This window comes from Trichomycterus rosablanca, chromosome 9 (genome assembly GCF_030014385.1).
Source record: "Trichomycterus rosablanca isolate fTriRos1 chromosome 9, fTriRos1.hap1, whole genome shotgun sequence".
NCBI classification, from domain to species: Eukaryota; Metazoa; Chordata; class Actinopteri; order Siluriformes; family Trichomycteridae; genus Trichomycterus; species Trichomycterus rosablanca.
Window position 1 is genome coordinate 30323994 of NC_085996.1, and position 19354 is coordinate 30343347.

Sequence of the window (19354 nt, forward strand, 5' to 3'; positions counted from 1 at the left end):
GGCTTGTTTGTTTGTTTATTAGGATTTTAATGGCATGTTTTACACTCTTTGGTTACATTCATGACAAAAACGGTAGTTACTCATTTACATTTTTAGCATTTAGCAGATGCTTTTTTCCAAAGCGACTTACAGTACTGTGACAGTATATTGTCTGAGCAATTGAGGGTTAAGGGCCTTGCTCAAGGGCCCAACAGTGGCAACCTGGCAGTGGTGGGGCTTGAACCAGCGATTTTTCCATTACAAGTCCAGTACCTTAACCACTAGGCTACAACTGCCCTATGTAAACAGGGCAGTTACTCGTTACACAAGGTTCATCAGTTCACAAGGTTATATCGAATACAGTCGTGGACAATTTAGTGTCTCCAATTCACCTCACTTGTATGTCTTTGAACTGTGGGAGGAAACCGGAGCACCCGGAGGAAACCCACGCAGACACAGGGAGAACATGCAAACTCCACACAGAATGGACCTGGACCGCCCCACCTGGGGATCGAACCCAGGACCTCCTTGCTGTGAGGCAACAGTGCTACCAGTGATAGCTCAGTGGTTAAAGTACTGGACTAGTATAAAGAAGGTTGCCGGTTCAAGCCCTGCCACCACCAAGTTGCCACTGTTGGGTCCCTGAGCAAAGGCCCTTAACCCTCAATTGCTCATCGTGTTCAGCTCATTGTGTAAGTTGCTTTGGATAATAGTGTCTGCTGAAAATGTAAATGCTACCCAATTCTGCTGGTTCTAGCCACCCGGTGGGACTTGAACCAGCGACCTTTTGATTACTAGTCCAGTACCCTAACTGCTAGGCAACAACTGCCCATATTATTGCCCATAATTACTGCCCATAATAGTGTTCTTTTTAATCTATTCCATCATTGATTTAATCCATGACCTTTAGTCTACTTTACATTGTTGAAAATGTTCCATTTAAGTGATGTTAACATTTAACAAGGCTGTGAGTAATCAAGCTTGGGTGTATGGACTAACTGATCCCAACGATCAATAAATTTGTGTCATTTAGTAACTAAGGGGCCCTGTGCCCTTTTTACACAGGGCAAGTTGGCAATTTATAAACTGTATACTGTATTAATGTTAACTTAGGTCCCCTTAGACTTATATTAAATTAATTCAAAGATCCAAAGCAGTTATTGTGATAAAAATGTGAAAAAATGGAAATCAGGCATGATGCATCTACTTTTTTACTGCAGTCTATATTTAGAAAATCGTTTGGTATGTCTAAGATCAGCAAGTTACTTTGATTTATGTGTGTTTTTTACTCACCAGCTTGCATTTATCCATTTTGCCAGACGTACCCACAAAAGTAGCTGAGCAGAGAGTGCCATGATGCGTTTCGCAGACCAAAACTTTTCCTTCCGAGAGGAAATGCCCAGTTTCCCACAGTTCATGTCATTGTTTCCACTGGCTGTGGCACGTCTCCTTAGCCAAAGCAGTCTATCCAGCATAGCTCATCTAGCATTATGGGTTTGGATATTTGTGCCCTGTGACAGCAGATTCCACACGGAGCTTTCAGACACTCAGCCAAGCCATAATTTCCAAGCAACCAAGAGTGGCATTCCATGTGGCTGATAGCAACAGAGCTCTGTTGTCACCAAATCGCTACAGCAGCTCCCCTAGTAACCAGACGTCTTATAGCCTGGTCATGAGGAGCCTTAGCCAGAGTGGTCTCTAATGCCCCTCATGGCTTTGACAGATCATTTCTTTTCAGGCTTAAGACATGGTCCTTGTCAGTTTTTGCAATATTGCAGCAATAAAAGAAATTATGATCGGACATAACATTAAAACCACCTCCTTGTTTCTACACTCACTGTCCATTTTATCAGCTTCACTTACCATATAGAAGCACTTTGTAGTTCTACAATTACTGACTGTAGTCCATCTGTTTCTCTGCATGCTTTGTTAGCCCCCTTTCACCCTGTTCTTCAATGATCAGGACCCCCACAGGACCACCACAGAGTAGGTATTATTTGGGTGGTGGATCCTGTGACCACTGATGAAGGTCTAGAAGATGACCAACTCAAACAGCAGCAATAGATGAGCGATCGTCTCTGACTTTACATCTAGGTAGGAGTGTCTGATAGAGTGAACAGTGAGTGGACATGGTATTTAAACATTCCAGCAGCGCTGCTGTGTCTGATCCAGTCATACCAGCACAACACACACTAACACACCACCACCATGTCAGTGTCACTGCAGTGCTGAGAATGATCCACCACCCAAATAATACCTGCTTTATGATGGTCCTGTGGGGGTCCTGATCATTGAAGAACAGGTAAAAGCAGGGTAAAAAAGGTATGTAGAGAAATAGATTGACTACAGTCAGTAATTGTAGAACTACAAAGTGCTTCTATATGGAAAGTGGAGCTGATAAAATGGACAGTGAGTGTAGAAACAAGGAGGTGGTCATAATTTTATGCCTGATCAGTGTATACAAACCCTATTTTAAGAAAAATTGGGACATTTTGTAAAGACAATGAAGAATCTGTGAGTTGTTGATTCTCCTGCATCTTTCTTCTAACTGTTAAAAGTAGAAAGACAAGATTTCCAGTGGTTTTTTTACTGATCAGTACAAACACATTTAGAATTTAATGGTATCGATGGTATCTTCACACAGATGCAGTGCCTCTCAGTGAGCACTGATGCACCCCCATACAATCTTAGTTTTTACAGTCTGTATGATACTTTTTGTCTTTGTCACAGAGACCTTGACTTGACTTATTGAGCTAATTAAGAATGCTCTTACAAAGTCAAGTCCCATCTTTTCTTGCAAAGCCTGAGCCTTTAGTGGATCCTCTTTTATACAAATTTATGATAACCTCACTTGTTATAAATTCACCTGCTTGTTGTGGAAGGTAAAGTGAATATTCTAACTTTTCCCTCATATTTTGCCAATGTCCCAGTTTTTGGAGTGTGTTGCAGCCATCAAATTCTAAAACTGCAGTGTCTAGCCATACAAATGCTCTTTTTACTGAATGTGCACAAATTCCCACAGAAATACTTTAAAGCCTTTCCAGAGTGGCTGTTATTATAGCATCACATGTATGTGATGTCTACCAAGCTGGTCTGGTGTCCAAATACTTTTGTCATATAGTGTTTTTTTTAACCAATGATGTATTTATGGTCATGATCATTAGCCAGACGTTATCCTTTGGGATCATTTGGTCATTTATTGACCAGCCTTTGACCTAAGCTCAGAGGCTGTAGATCAGGTTGCACAACATGGAGCCTGCTATTGTTTAAGGATATGATTTATCAGTGGGCTGTGGGCTGCTAGTCTGTAGGATGCATGGTGGTAGGATTCAGGGAGCCACTTCCTGCTGATGGGAACGACATCCCTTGATGAGGCATGGCTAGATGTTAGATGTTGTTGTCAGTCAGTAGTTCTCTCAGGGGGACATAATATGTTGACTGTAGAAGGTTTTTAGTGGTAACTTATTTCTGTTGCCATTAATGGCATCAGCTACAGATTATGTGGCTTTTAAGTTTTCTATGTCTATCTATCTATCTATCTATCTATCTATCTATCTATCTATCTATCTATCTATCTATCTATCTATCCATCCATCCATCCATCCATCCATCCATCCATCCATCCATCCACATCCATCCATCCATCCATCCATCCATCCATCCATCCATCCATCCATCCATCCAAACCAACATCTATCTATCTATCTATCTATCTATCTATCTATCTATCTATCTATCTATCTATCTATCTATCTATCTATCTATCCATCTATCCATCCATCCATCCATCCATCCATCCATCCATCCATCCATCCATCCATCCATCCATCCATCCATCCATCTATCTATCTATCTATCTATCTATCTACAGTGTATCACTAAAGTGAGTACACCCCTCACATTTCTGCAAATATTTCATTATATCTTTTCATGGGACAACACTATAGACATGAAACTTGGATATAAGAAAAGAAAAGAAAATCCAGCTATGAGAAACCGAAAATGAAACCGAAAATGGAGCGGCAGCAACACAAGCGCACAGCGTACCCATTAACAGAGCTGCAGTCGCTGTATCAACGCTCCTCATGTAAATATTGTGTAGGTAGTACGTGATATGAAGAGTTTTATTTTATACTGATGGAAAATATCTGCATACACACACACACAGAAAAGTAACACACAGATCCACACACAGTGTTTAACAGTCAGACTCCATACTGACAAGAGTTCAAGAGTTCAAAAAAGGCTTTATTGTCATTTCAGCTATATACAAGTACATATTGAAACATTCCTCCAGGACCAGGGTGCAACATAGAACAAAAAGTGCAAGACAATGGAATAAACACAGTGCGGATAGACAGTACAATAAATACAAATGACATTTCTTTATATATATATATACAGTGTATCACAAAAGTGAGTACACCCCTCACATTTCTGCAAATATTTCATTATATCTTTTCATGGGACAACACTATAGACATGAAACTTGGATATAACTTAGAGTAGTCAGTGTACAGCTTGTATAGCAGTGTAGATTTACTGTCTTCTGAAAATAACTCAACACACAGCCATTAATGTCTAAATGGCTGGCAACATAAGTGAGTACACCCCACAGTGAACATGTCCAAATTGTGCCCAAATGTGTCGTTGTCCCTCCCTGGTGTCATGTGTCAAGGTCCCAGGTGTAAATGGGGAGCAGGGCTGTTAAATTAGGTTTTTTGGGTACAATTCTCTCATACTGGCCACTGGATATTCAACATGGCACCTCATGGCAAAGAACCCTCTGAGGATGTGAGAAATAGAATTGTTACTCTCCACAAAGATGGCCTGGGCTATAAGAAAATTGCTAACACCCTGAAACTGAGCTACAGCATGGTGGCCAAGGTCATACAGCGGTTTTCCAGGACAGGTTCCACTCGGAACAGGCTTCGCCAGGGTCGACCAAAGAAGTTGAGTCCACGTTTTCGGCGTCATATCCAGAGGTTGGCTTTAAAAAATAGACACATGAGTGCTGCCAGCATTGCTGCAGAGGTTGAAGACGTGGGAGGTCAGCCTGTCAGTGCTCAGACCATACGCCGCACACTGCATCAACTCGGTCTGCATGGTCGTCATCCCAGAAGGAAGCTGACGCACAAGAAAGCCCGCAAACAGTTTGCTGAAGACAAGCAGTCCAAGAACATGGATTACTGGAATGCCCTGTGGTCTGACGAGACCAAGATAAACTTGTTTGGCTCAGATGGTGTCCAGCATGTGTGGCGGCGCCCTGCTGAGAAGTACCAAGACAACTGTATCTTGCCTACAGTCAAGCATGGTGGTGGTAGCATCATGGTCTTGGGCTGCATGAGTGTTGCTGGCACTGGGGAGCTGCGGTTCATTGAGGGAAACATGAATTCCAACATGTTCTGCGACATTCTGAAACAGAGCATGATCCCCTCTCTTCGAAAACTGGGCCTCATGGCAGTTTTCCAACAGGATAACGACCCCAAACACAACCTCCAAGATGACAACTGCCTTGCTGAGGAAGCTGAAGGTAAAGGTGATGGACTAAACCCAATTGAGCACCTGTGGCGCATCCTCAAGTGGAAGGTGGAGGAGTTCAAGGTGTCTAACATCCACCAGCTCCGTGATGTCATCATGGAGGAGTGGAAGAGGATTCCAGTAGCAACCTGTGCAGCTCTGGTGAATTCCATGCCCAGGAGGGTTAAGGCAGTGCTGGATAATAATGGTGGTCACACAAAATATTGACACTTTGGGCACAATTTGGACATGTTCACTGTGGGGTGTACTCACTTATGTTGCCAGCCATTTAGACATTAATGGCTGTGTGTTGAGTTATTTTCAGAAGACAGTAAATCTACACTGCTATACAAGTTGTACACTGACTACTCTAAGTTATATCCAAGTTTCATGTCTATAGTGTTGTCCCATGAAAAGATATAATAAAATATTTGCAGAAATGTATCTATCTATCTATCTATCTATCTATCTATCTATCTATCTATCTATCTATCTATCTATCTATCTATCTATCTATCTATCTATCTATCCATCCATCCATCCATCCATCCATCCATCCATCCATCCATCCATCCATCCATCCATCCATCCATCCATCCATCCATCCATCCATCCATCCACCCATCTATCTATATATCCATCCATCCTACCAAACCAACCAACCATCCGTCTATCCATCTGTTCGTCTGTTCATCACACCAACATTTTAACCAACAAACCACACTTACCTTGGTCCATCTATTTATATTTCTCCATGTTTATCCACACATACACACACAACCACTCACCTATTGAATTTATCAATACCCATTTACCCGCCAATCAATATTCATTCATCCATTTATCTTTATTTATCCATTAATCTTTTAATGTTTTAACTGATTATTTGCAGTTGTTTATTATGGTACTCCACCACCGCTGAGATCCAGGTTTGAATTTCAGCATTACCTGAATTTCTATTAGGATTTTAATGTCATGTTTTACACTTTGGTTACATTCATGACAGGAACGGTAGTTACTCATTACACAAGGTTGATCACTTCTCAAGGTCATATTAAACACAGTCCTGGACAATTTTGTATCTCCAGTTCACCTCACTTTCATGTCTTTGGACTGTGAGAGGAAACCAGAGCTCCCGGAGGAAACCCACACAGACACAGTGAGAAAAAGAATATAGCCAGATTATGCTAGTCCTTGCAATTTGGATGGACTGTTTATTAACCTAGTTTTAACTATAAACAAACATTTCGGCCAAATTCTCTTTAATTCACTTTAAAGCACACGTTCTCCAGTGGCTCAGCAGAAATAAAATGACTTGGTTCAGCAGCAGGTGAAGCACATGCTGCACAGTTAGCACCATGGCACTGAGAGGCCATCTTTAAAGCCTCTGAGCTTTGTATCCCTGCGTTTCCATCTGCTCTTTAGGTGCTGAGGGAGGTTGACTCAGTCACATTGCACATTGCACAAGCTGTCTCAGCGGGAGGTCTCTCACACTCTCTCCCCTGGACTACTCTGCTCCAGTAATGGAGGAGGCTTATATCTCCTGGTGCTGTTGAGAATGTGTATGAGTCTGACATGACATGGAGTAGGAGGAGGCAGGAATGATCCTTGCTTCTATCCGATGCTTTGGGCCATTCTGACCGGATGCAACAAAAGGCATCTTGGTGACAGCGAGAGCTGTTACCAGCACTCATGATGAGAAAATTGGTACTTACTTTACAGCCAGACTGCAGCATGTCAGATTCTTTGTATGCGATCAGTGTAGTGCATACGAACTCCCACACACTGTTTTGTTCACTTGGAGGTAGTAGGTTTCAGCAGCCTCCACAGTACATGCTTATAAATATACAAGTGATTCACTGGGTGATTGAGGAATGCTGAGATGGGAGGTTACTTATCACCAGGCCATGAACCAGTACTGACGGATGGGACGTTTGGTGCCTTTCACAATAAGTATTCTTATAAAAGATTGTGTATTAGTCAGACATGACAAAAGCCATAAAAACAACAAAAGATTTAAACAAATGAATCATCACAGGAAAACCTGTTTAAAAAGAACTGTCCTGAAAAGAACAAGGGATATTAAAATAGATGACTACGGTTGTGTTTATACTTGTCAGCTTTGGTTTGATTAAAACTAGGGCTGGCACCGATCCGATACTCTGTATCGGTTTTGATTTGATATTGGCCCAAATCACTGGATTGGATATCGGAAGGAAAAAACGTGTAATCCGATCTGATACTGTTGCCTAATGTAAATAACACTTAATGTAAATAACACTTAATGTAAATAACACTTAATGTAAATAACACAATGTAAATAACACAATGTAAATAACACTTAATGTAAATAACACTTAATGTAAATAACACAATGTAAATAACACAATGTAAATAACACTTAATGTAAATAACACACTGTAAATAACACTTAATGTAAATAACACTTAATGTAAATAACACAATGTAAATAACACTTAATGTAAATAACACACTGTAAATACACAATGTAAATAACACTTAATGTAAATAACACAATGTAAAAAAACACTTAATGTAAATAACACAATGTAAAAAACACTTAATGTAAATAACACTTAATGTAAATAACACTTAATCTAAATAACACAATGTAAATACACAATGTAAATAACACAATGTAAAAAACACTTAATGTAAATAACACAATGTAAATACACAATATAAATAACACTTAATGTAAATAACAATGTAAATAACACAATGTAAAAAACACTTAATGTAAATAACACAATGTAAATAACACTTAATGTAAATAACACAATGTAAAAAACACTTAAGGTAAATAACACTTAATGTAAATAACAATGCAAATAACACAATGTAAAAAACACTTAATGTAAATAACACAATGTAAATAACACAATGTAAATAACACAATGTAAAAAAACACTTAGTGTAAATAACACTTAATGTAAATAACACTTAATGTAAATAAGGCCATTTGTGTGTAAAGCAAATAACAAAACGAAGATACGTTCCAACAGAGTGCCGTTTGTTGCCAGCTCACTCGGCAACTGCCATAACAAGGTGCATCTTGATGACATCATTAACATGTGCCACTAATCTACAACTCATCTGCAACAGCCATTCAGAAATAAAAACACACTGATCTACTTAAACTACTTAATCATCTACTACTGCCACATCTAAAACCACTGTTTAAACACAATAAAAATCACTTTATAAATGAAACATCACTCACCTGAGATAAAGAAAACCTATCCTGTCCCGGCCTGGAGATCTCTCACATCCTCAACAATTAATCCATTAGTGTATGAAATAAAACAAACTACATCGTTTCCCGTTTAGCCACAGATGTCCTCTTCAAAATCCAGCAGGGTTTAATACTCTAAAACAGTACAGAATATTAACGGAAGATCTCAACTCTGCGTCAATTCTAATTGGTCCATCGTGTTTGATTGACTTTCACATCTTCCAATTGTAGACACTTTGGACGACACGCTGTAAAGCGAGATGTGTCACGCGAACAACAGCTCTATGCTGCTAAATGTTTTGTGTGTAAAAGTGAAAATAAAAACAGCGGTTTTGCATAAGTGTGATGTCGTAGGTTCTGTTTTTATTTCTTTAGAATATTTGTTTCACAGTCTGAGCGTTGTTATTTAGATAGCTAGTTTAACCATGGTGCATTGAGACGTATTATTACTGCTTAGTTGTTCGAGAGGAGAAATTACAGTATCTGATTGGTATCGGTATCGGCAGATACTCAATTTGCAATATCGGTATTGGACATAAAAAAGTGGTATAGAGCCAGCCCTAATTAAAATGAACCCTGGTGTGATTGCTCTATTACTGCGGTTCAGTACAGAGTTTGAACTGTTTCTTTTGAACTCTAGTACCGAAAGAGCTGAACATATGGACATAAAACAAAATAAAGGCATCTAAACAAACCAAACACAGGACATGATGTCACAAGATGTGACACTAAACATGGGTAGAGAACAGAGTGCATTGAAAACAATTATTATTAGAAAGGTAAATGTGGTAATGTGGCCCAAGTGGTGCAGCGGAATTTTCCACTAGCATACCAGCCCCGAGATTCTGAACTCATCGGTTCGAAACTCGGCGTTGCCACTGGTCGGCTGGGTGCCATCTAGCGGGCATAATTGGCAGTGTCTGCAGCAGACACGTTTCTGCCAGGGCGGGATGCCGGACTATGTGGGTGTGGTCTTCAAACCCTGTGTAAGGAACCTGATTGGCAAATAGAGAGGTGCCTGTGCAGAATGCATGGGTGAAAAAGGGTTCCGCTAGGGGCTGCGTGTGGGTTCGGGGGTGGCGTGGGCAGCAGTATGTCCACCTCGACTGCAATCAGTGATCCCCAGCAGCGGAAGACAAATTGACTATGCTAAAATGGGGATAAATGGGAGAACATGCATAAATAAAATATAAAAAAAGAAAGGTAAATTAATTTCTGGTGCTGGTTTCACTCTTTATTTATTTCACCGCATCTTACTGTGTTTACAGTTGGTAAAAATACCACCAGGTGTACACAACCCCGATAAGTGCATTAAGCCCAGCGTGGTGCATTGTTCTGACAAATGGCTCACCAAATACATCATAAATGCGTCATACATCACTTTTTTGCTATTTTATTGATGTATTCTCTTCCCTTTTCTCCCAATTTAGTGTAGCCAATTTGTCTTCCACTGCTGGAGACCAGTCTGAGGAGGGTATATTTGCTTGACCCAGGGGTCAGTCCACTGACCCCTTCTTATCTGCCCATACTTAATTGCAATGTATAATTTTTTTGGTTGGTCTGGACTAAGAGAACCAAACTACAAGTATAAACACAGCCTGCTATTTAAGTCTGGTATTTACATCCTGATTTTAAGCAAGGCAAGCAGTATGATAGGTATATAATGCTGGTAACTTTTTGAAATCTGGAGATAATTACTAGCCTAAGTCATTTATTTTAACATCCAAAGCCTTTTAATGCAGTTTGGCTAGTTAGGGGATCCTGAATCACAGTCTCTCACACACATCTGTGTGGAGGTGGCAGACAAAACCTCAGCTAATTATGTCTCTTTCAGAGGATGTTAGCTGTTTCCCTTTCATGTTGAAAGCTGTCGTGCAATCAGGGAGACTGAGCTTCCTCATCACAAGTTAAATAGGAGAAAAAGAAACGGTCAGCTCTGTGTTTCCTTGTGTTAGTCCTTCTGGTGATGAGTTAGCTATTAATGTTAAAGACTACAGTTCAGATGTCGTTTGATGCTGAGAGGGCATAGATTTATTTTGTTTTTCATTTCATTTTCATCTACCGCTTTATCCAGGTTAGGGTCGACTCTTAACACTGAACACAGACACCCAGATGGCACAGCGGGATATTCCGCTTGCACACCAGCACCGAGTTTCTGAAGTTCTCGGTTCGAAACTTGGTGTTGCCACTGGTTGGCTGGGCGCCGTCTATGTGAGGTGGGTGGGTCTTCATACGCTGTGTAAGGACCCTGATTGGCGGAAGAGACGCCTGTGCAGAATCCAGGGGCGAGAAGAGGAGGGCTGTGCACATGTCGGAAGAGGCGTGTACAGCGACGTGCTCTCCCTGGATGCAATCTGGCATCTCTCAGCAGCGGAAGACAAAATTGAGTGCACTAAATCGGGAGGAAAAATGGGAGAAAATGCATAAATAAATAAAAAAAAAACACTGAACACAAGGCAGGAATAACCAACCCTGGACATGTTGCCAATCCACAACAGGGCTTTGACCATCCTGCCTTCAGCCAATCACACTTAGCCAGCCACTGACACCATTCAAACCCTGATCTCAGCGGTGGAGGGTCAGCATAACAGATGGTCAGCTGCATCTCCCGAGGACCTTCGCGACATGTATTTCTTATATTTTGTTGATATATGCTGTAAGTGTATTTAGATATTATCAATTTTTAGGTAATAGTTGTATCAGGTATCAAAAACCTAAAAGTCTCCTTGGTTTAGCTTGGATGTGTACCAAATATCAGGTCTGGGAGGTCTGGGAGTTCACCTCCTCTCCCACGAAAGAGTTGAGTCTGTTTCCATGTATTAAGAATTAAGAGTTGACTTTAAAGCTTGGATTTTACAATTACATTTTCGGCATTTAGCAGACGCTCTTATCCAGAGCGACTTACAGAAGTGCTTCCATAGTAGACATTACCTTACTCTAGTTTGAGTGACAACAGTTCAGGAATATAAATCTGCTGAAACCTTGTTAGAACCAAAGTGGGGTTTTTTTGCACAAGAAATGAAAAGGAGCATTAGTAAGTAAGTAAGTACATGTCAGCTTAAGTGCATAGTAAAGAGGTGAGTTTTTAATCGTCTTTTGAAGACAGCAGGAGTCTCAGATGCTCGGACAGACAATGGATTTTTCACACAGACTTGGTTAACTAGTAGAAAATGTAGGTTTCAAAAATATCAGAAATATTGTTGTGTATTTGGCAGCTGAAAAGTTAATGAATGTATAGTTTTTAAACTAGGGAGACCATATTTTCTTGGCAGGATTGCAGCATGGGCCAGACGGACACCTGGGCCTCTTTAACTAAACAACTAACAAATACATTTATGCTCAGATAGTCGTATTACTTTTAATTCAGTGTTTAGCCCTAAACAATAATAACAACAAATAAAATAGTTCATCAGTAAGGCTATTTCCACAGAATGTGGCGCTATCACGACGTTGACAATAACCTGTATCTTGGTAGGAGCATTTAAAATTTTTTACTTTGTTTCAGAATCATGGACAGACTTTTTAACAAGGCAGGCGTGCAGTCCGTTAATCTGTAGCTGTTGTGATGCTTCGTGATGTAAAATGTAAAAACTCCCTCTGCAGCAGTAACAGCATCTTCTGTTTTACCTGATCTTTACCTGACAAACTCTTTCCTTTAGCTGCAGTTTTGTATTTTGCTGAACTGGCAACTTTATTTAACACAGCTTTGCAGGTCATGCATTCTTCTTCCCAAGGATCCAGACCGAGACAAAAACAGATTTTTTCTGTAATTCGTCTGTGAATTTTCATTTGCGTCTGGGCCATTTTAAAAGAAGTGTTTGAAGGTGGGACCTAAAGAGAGAAATAGAATCAGTGCAAGAACATGTAAAGAATAGCGCACACAGACTACAAAAGCCGAATCCCGGACATTTTTGGTGATTTGAAAATCCAGACCGGATGCATTTTTTTTAGGTCCAAAAAAGAGGACACGTCCGGTAAAAAAGAAAGCGTATGGTCTCCTTAATTAAACAGTTAATTATTGTCTTGAGTACATTGCTTAGCTAACTATAGAGGATTTAAAGATCTACCAACAGACAGGCAAATTTCCCTTTTGGTCACCTGTTGCCTTTGTTGTAGGTGTATAAACCTGCAACGCAAAATGTAAAAACAAGCTTAGAATGAAATAACATCTTAAATGAAAGTCAGGTCCAGGTTTTTTAGTAGCCAGCTAAGCTAATTTAGCAAGTTTACTGATTTTGTACCTTGCAAGTATTTTTTAAGTACATGAAATGGTACATTTGTCTGTTAAGAGAATAGTAAACAGTGACTTGTGCTTTTAGTTTTTTTGTTATTAAAAAAATGTTAGAGGCCGCTCAGGTGGCACAGAAGTAAAAACACACGCTGGAACCAGAGCTGGGATCTCGAATATATCGTATCGAATCTCAGCTCTGCCTGCCGGCTAGGCTGAGCGGCTACATGAACAACGATTGGCCTGTTGTTCAGATATGGGTGGGATTAAGCCAGATGGGGTCTCTCTCTCATAACTAATGCAATTACGACCTCTGTTGGCTGATTGATGGCTCCTGCACAGAGATGAGAAAAGAGTGCTGTCAGGGTGTGTCTCTCTGTACACAGTGCTGAGCTGCACTGCACTCGTCAAAGTGTAGGTGATAAGATGCATACGGCATGCTGCTCACAAGTCGGAGGGGGTGTGGGTTAGCTTTGTTCTCCTCAATCAGAGCAGGGATCGGCACTGGTGGAGAGGAAGCATGATGCAATGACTGGTGCTTTTAGTTTGTTTGTTATGACAAAAAAATAAGTTTATAAGTTAGCATTTCCTTTGCAGCTGACCCTGCCTTTTGTGTGTTGCAGCCTGGGCCACACAGTCAAAAAAATCTGGACGCCTATCTTATATGTTGACACCAGCATCATGTGGTCCAAAACAATACTCAGTGAAAATCGGGAGTTCATAGGTTCCCAGTCACAACACTACAAAAGACACCCCTCCCCCCAACCCACACACACACTTCCTTCCTGCTGAACCACTGAAGGGTAAGACAGTAGCAGGATAATCACTTCTTTCTTCTCTGCCCTGAACCCCCTTTTCAAAGCATTCTGCTTCAGTCTCAGACACTGGGGGGCTTCCTCAGTGGTCTGTAGGAAGTGTGATAAGATGTCTTGTCACCAGGAGGTCTGGAAACCACCCGGCTCTTAATGCAAGAACTCTCTCTGTATCTTCCTAATGGCCTTGGAGCCGAGGCTATGAGCTGAATGTGTAATAATTTCATGCATTGTAAGTGAGCCGGCTTTAGTCTGCATTAGAGAGGTTAGCAGCTGCTTTAACCTCCCATCTTCATCACTGTGTAAGTGTGTGTGGAGCATGGACTTGATCATTGATCTGCGTCTGAAGAGTGTGTTCTAGGGCTAAGTCTTGTTATTATTGCTTTACAATGAGGGCAGAATACAAGATAGCTTTGGACTTGGTCATATTTCACATTTATCATGTCTTGTGAATATTCGTGTGAAAAGATAGGATGTGATATTTCCCATACGTTCCGAGTGAGAGTATCCTGAGCAAGGGCTCATGGAAATCCCATTATGTCCCGGTGCCCTGCTTATCTGGAACACCCTTCCTGCACCATGCAAAATATAGTGCTTGTGGTCTCTGTGGTTCCTCTGAAATGGGGGGTTAATATGATTCATGGACAATAAGGGGAAACAAGTATTCAATCACTTTTGTTTTTATATGTGGACACCTAACCAAAGCTTCTTATTGCAAAACCATGCCACCTTTTTTGCCACCTTTTTTTATATTTATGGTATAAATATAAGTTACATCCGTGAATTCTAGACACACTTTACGGATAAACAAAGTAAAAGGAATGAAAGCTTTGGTGAATAAGTGCGGATTGATGGGTAAATATGGCAATTACATCAATTTAAGTGCATCTACAAAACAGTAAGGTGTGCAAAGGTCACATATCCACAGGACCTATGGCTGTACAGTGTATGTCCAAACCCCAAAGCAAATTCTTCCCCCTGGTTACTGTTAACATTACATCAATGTTTCCCAGGATAACAGCTGGATGCCTGAAGAAGGTTGTAGAATTTTGGGCTCACTAAGTCTCCAAATTTACAAACAGTTGCTATGGCAGTGTCACAAAACTGGGTTATGTGGGCAGATAACATGAATAGAGCTTTGAGCAAAAATACCTACAGTGGGTTTGACATCCTTAGTGTAAGACATGGTGAAGGATCTTTAATGATTTAAGGCTGTTTTTTTCTGAAGGCCCTGAAACCTTATTAGGATACAGGTACAAGAAGCATTGACTCCATGATGTACCTGGAGACTTTAAATGTCAATCTTGCTATCCTTGGACAAAAAGCTAGACTGGGTAATAGTCTTGACCAAAACATACAGTACATCCTAATCCACCTAAAAATGATTTGTGCACAGACTTTTACCAAAGCCATTCCAGTTTCCTGACCTAAACCCAATGGGACCCATTTGGAGTCTGAAGGACCTGAAAAGATTATGTATAAGGAAGTACTTACAGATTCATTTCTCTGTACTTTCCAAACTTAGCAGGCATTACAAGAGAAGACTTTACTGTTGTTGACAAAGAGAGGTTGCACAAGTACTGAATGCATTATTTTAAATTATATACATGAATATATATATATATATATATATATATTTATTGTAAGAGGTTGGTGAACGGAATATGAAATCCAGAATTAGTGTCACACTTGGATATACAATAACTGACTGTATGTAACACATTTATCAATTGAATGGGACCCTATTGGACTCACACTATCCATACTGACTGCTGCAATGTCACTAACATGGTAATGATATGGCAGTGTGTGTTGTTTGTATGAGTATAACAGGTGGGATTTTAAAACACTGTTCAGATGTATCTGCCTCTTTATTAGGAACACACACCCTGTTTGAGCTAGTTGTAGCCATACAGTAAGAGTAATCAGTGGACACATGCTAAACACATGACCTCGTTGGCTTCATATTTTTTTGGTTGGAGCCCAATTCTCGTCCAAGTTTTGACAATGAGGTGTTTAAAATCCCAGCAACACTGCTGTACCTACTACTCTTATGCAAGTCAACACACACTACCATCTCCTTACAGGGGGACAAAGTGTACAGAGCAACACATGGGCTCCGGTCAGTAATGGTATACCTACAGTTTATTGTGCTCAGTGTTTAAAGAGAGCAAGGTCTTCTGAGGTCCTGGGTTTAATCAATTTTGGAAACTACCTGTAATGAGTGAACTGGCTGCAGGAAATTGCAATAGATTGTTGACGTATTATACATTTAATCATGTTAAATAAACTTATAAGTGGACTATGAGTTGTTAAAGGAAAAAAAATAGATTGTTTATATTTAAACATTGTCAGTGAGTTGAAGTACAGCTGCACTCTGCACTCCTCTATTCTGTATTTACTCAAACTCAACCGCCACACAATATTGGATCAACAGAATTATTACTTCCCCCCTGTCAGATTTCATTGACATGCCTTATTGACGGACTAGCAAAGAGGCCCGGTGGGGGTACACTGTTCCTCCTCAAACCACTGCAGCTTTGCCAGGCTTTATGAGATCACGCCAAGAGTCACTTAAAAAGCATTGCCCACCTACAAAGCCCATAAGAGCATGGAAGGGTTTGATTTCCCACCTCAGTTCTTCTGTGATAACCCTAATACAATAACGCCTATATTTCCTGAACATCGGCTAAGCGACTTGAATAGTAATGCATAGCTTGTGTTCAGTGTGGCAGGAGAATTAATGTTGTTTAAGGTTTCTTTGCTGCATGGGAGACGATTCTGGGAGGTGTTTAATGCTAGTACTGGCCTAATAAGTTCCCTATGGTATGTATGTAAGTCAATATTCTGTAAAATTAATGCTGCATGGATACTAAATGTGTGGAGGTGACTACACAACTACATACACTAAGTGGAATAGTGTGTGAACACCTGATCGTGACCTTGTTGGACATTCATTTATTCATTTTCATGTTTTACCCCAGCTCCCAGGAATCACTGGGCGCAATGCAGCACCTCTGGGCTCTGTGCAGACCACTGGCGTTCCTTCACAGAATTTCATCAATACACTGATCAGCCATAACATTAAAACCACCTCCTTGTTTCTACACTTGCTGTCCATTTTATCAGCTCCACTTACCATATAGGAGCACTTTGTAGTTCTACAATTACTGACTGTAGTCCATCTGTTTCTCTGCATGCTTTGTTAGCTCTCTTTCATGCTATTCTTCAATGGTCAGGACTCTCCCAGGACCACTACACAGTAGGTATTATTTGGGTGGTGGATCATTCAAAGCACTGCAATGACACTGACATGGTGGTGGTGTGTTAGTGTGTGTTGTGCTGGTATGAGTGGATCAGACACAGCAGTGCTGTTGCAGTTTTTAAACACCTCACTGTCACTGCTGGACTGAGAATAGTCCACCAACCAAAAACATCCAGCCAACAGCACCTGGTGGGCAGCGTCCTGTGACCACTGATAAAGGTCTAGAAGATGACCAACAAACAGCAGCAATAGATGCGCGATCGCCTCTGACTTTACATCTACAAGGTAGGAGTGTCTAATAGAGTGGACAGTGAGTGTCTGATCCACTCATACCAGCACAACACACACTAGCACACCACCACCATGTCATTGTCACTGCAGTGCTGAGAATCATCCACAACCTAAATTACACCTGCTCTGTGGGGGTCCTGACCATTGAAGAACAGGGTGAAAGCAGGCTGAAAAAAATATATGTAACGAAATAGATGGACTACAGTCAGTAATTATAGAACTACAAAGTGCTTCTATATGGTAAGTGGAACTGATAAAATTGACAGTGAGTGTAGAAACAAGGAGGTGGTTTTAATGTTAAGGCTGATTGGTATATATATATATATACATATACAGTATATACAGTATATACAGTGTATCACAAAAGTGAGTACACCCCTCACATTTCTGCAAATATTTTATTATATCTTTTCATGGGACAACACTATAGACATGAAACTTGGATATAACTTAGAGTAGTCAGTGTACAGCTTGTATAGCAGTGTAGATTTACTGTCTTCTGAAAATAACTCAACACACAGCCATTAATGTCTAAATGGCTGGCAACATAAGTGAGTACACCCCACAGTGAACATGTCCAAATTGTGTTCAAAGTGTCAATATTTTGTGTGACCACCATTATTATCCAGCACTGCCTTAACCCTCCTGGGCATGGAATTCACCAGAGCTGCACAGGTTGCTACTGGAATCCTCTTCCACTCCTCCATGATGACATCACGGAGCTGGTGGATGTTAGACACCTTGAACTCCTCCACCTGCCACTTGAGGATGCCCCACAGGTGCTCAATTGGGTTTAGTCCATCACCTTTACCTTCAGCTTCCTCAGCAAGGCAGTTGTCATCTTGGAGGTTGTGTTTGGGGTCGTTATCCTGTTGGAAAACTGCCATGAGTTTTCGAAGGGAGGGGATCATGCTCTGTTTCAGAATGTCGCAGAACATGTTGGAATTCATGTTTCCCTCAATGAACTGCAGCTCCCCAGTGCCAGCAACACTCATGCAGCCCAAGACCATGATGCTACCACCACCATGCTTGACTGTAGGCAAGATACAGTTGTCTTGGTACTTCTCACCAGGGCGCCGCCACACATGCTGGACACCATCTGAGCCAAACAAGTTTATCTTGGTCTCGTCAGACCACAGGGCATTCCAGTAATCCATGTTCTTGGACTGCTTGTCTTCAGCAAACTGTTTGCGGGCTTTCTTGTGCGTCAGCTTCCTTCTGGGATGACGACCATGCAGACCGAGTTGATGCAGTGTGCGGCGTATGGTCTGAGCACTGACAGGCTGACCTCCCACGTCTTCAACCTCTGCAGCAATGCTGGCAGCACTCATGTGTCTATTTTTTAAAGCCAACCTCTGGATATGACGCCGAAAACGTGGACTCAACATCTTTGGTCGACCCTGGCGAAGCCTGTTCCGAGTGGAACCTGTCCTGGAAAACCGCTGTATGACCTTGGCCACCATGCTGTAGCTCAGTGTTAGCAATCTTCTTATAGCCCAGGCCATCTTTGTGGAGAGCAACAATTCTATTTCTCACATCCTCAGAGAGTTCTTTGCCATGAGGTGCCATGTTGAATATCCAGTGGCCAGTATGAGAGAATTGTACCCAAAAAACCAAATTTAACAGCCCTGCTCCCCATTTACACCTGGGACCTTGACACATGACACCAGGGAGGGACAATGACACATTTGGGCACAATTTGGACATGTTCACTGTGGGGTGTACTCACTTATGTTGCCAGCTATTTAGACATTAATGGCTGTGTGTTGAGTTATTTTCAGAAGACAGTAAATCTACACTGCTATACAAGCTGTACACTGACTACTCTAAGTTATATCCAAGTTTCATGTCTATAGTGTTGTCCCATGAAAAGGTATAATGAAATATTTGCAGAAATGTGAGGGGTGTACTCACTTTTGTGATACACTATATATATATATATATATATATATATATATATATATATATATATATATATATATTTCTGGGTCTTGCTTTTTGCA

At 40.9% G+C, this 19354-nt stretch overlaps 1 protein-coding gene across 1 annotated transcript in view; it reads left to right on the plus strand.

Moving 5' to 3' along the window:
* The window catches only part of brf1b (BRF1 RNA polymerase III transcription initiation factor subunit b), a 133418-nt gene that overhangs the window by 91378 nt on the left and 22686 nt on the right, over positions 1-19354 (plus strand). The gene's annotated exons all lie outside the window — the stretch shown is intronic.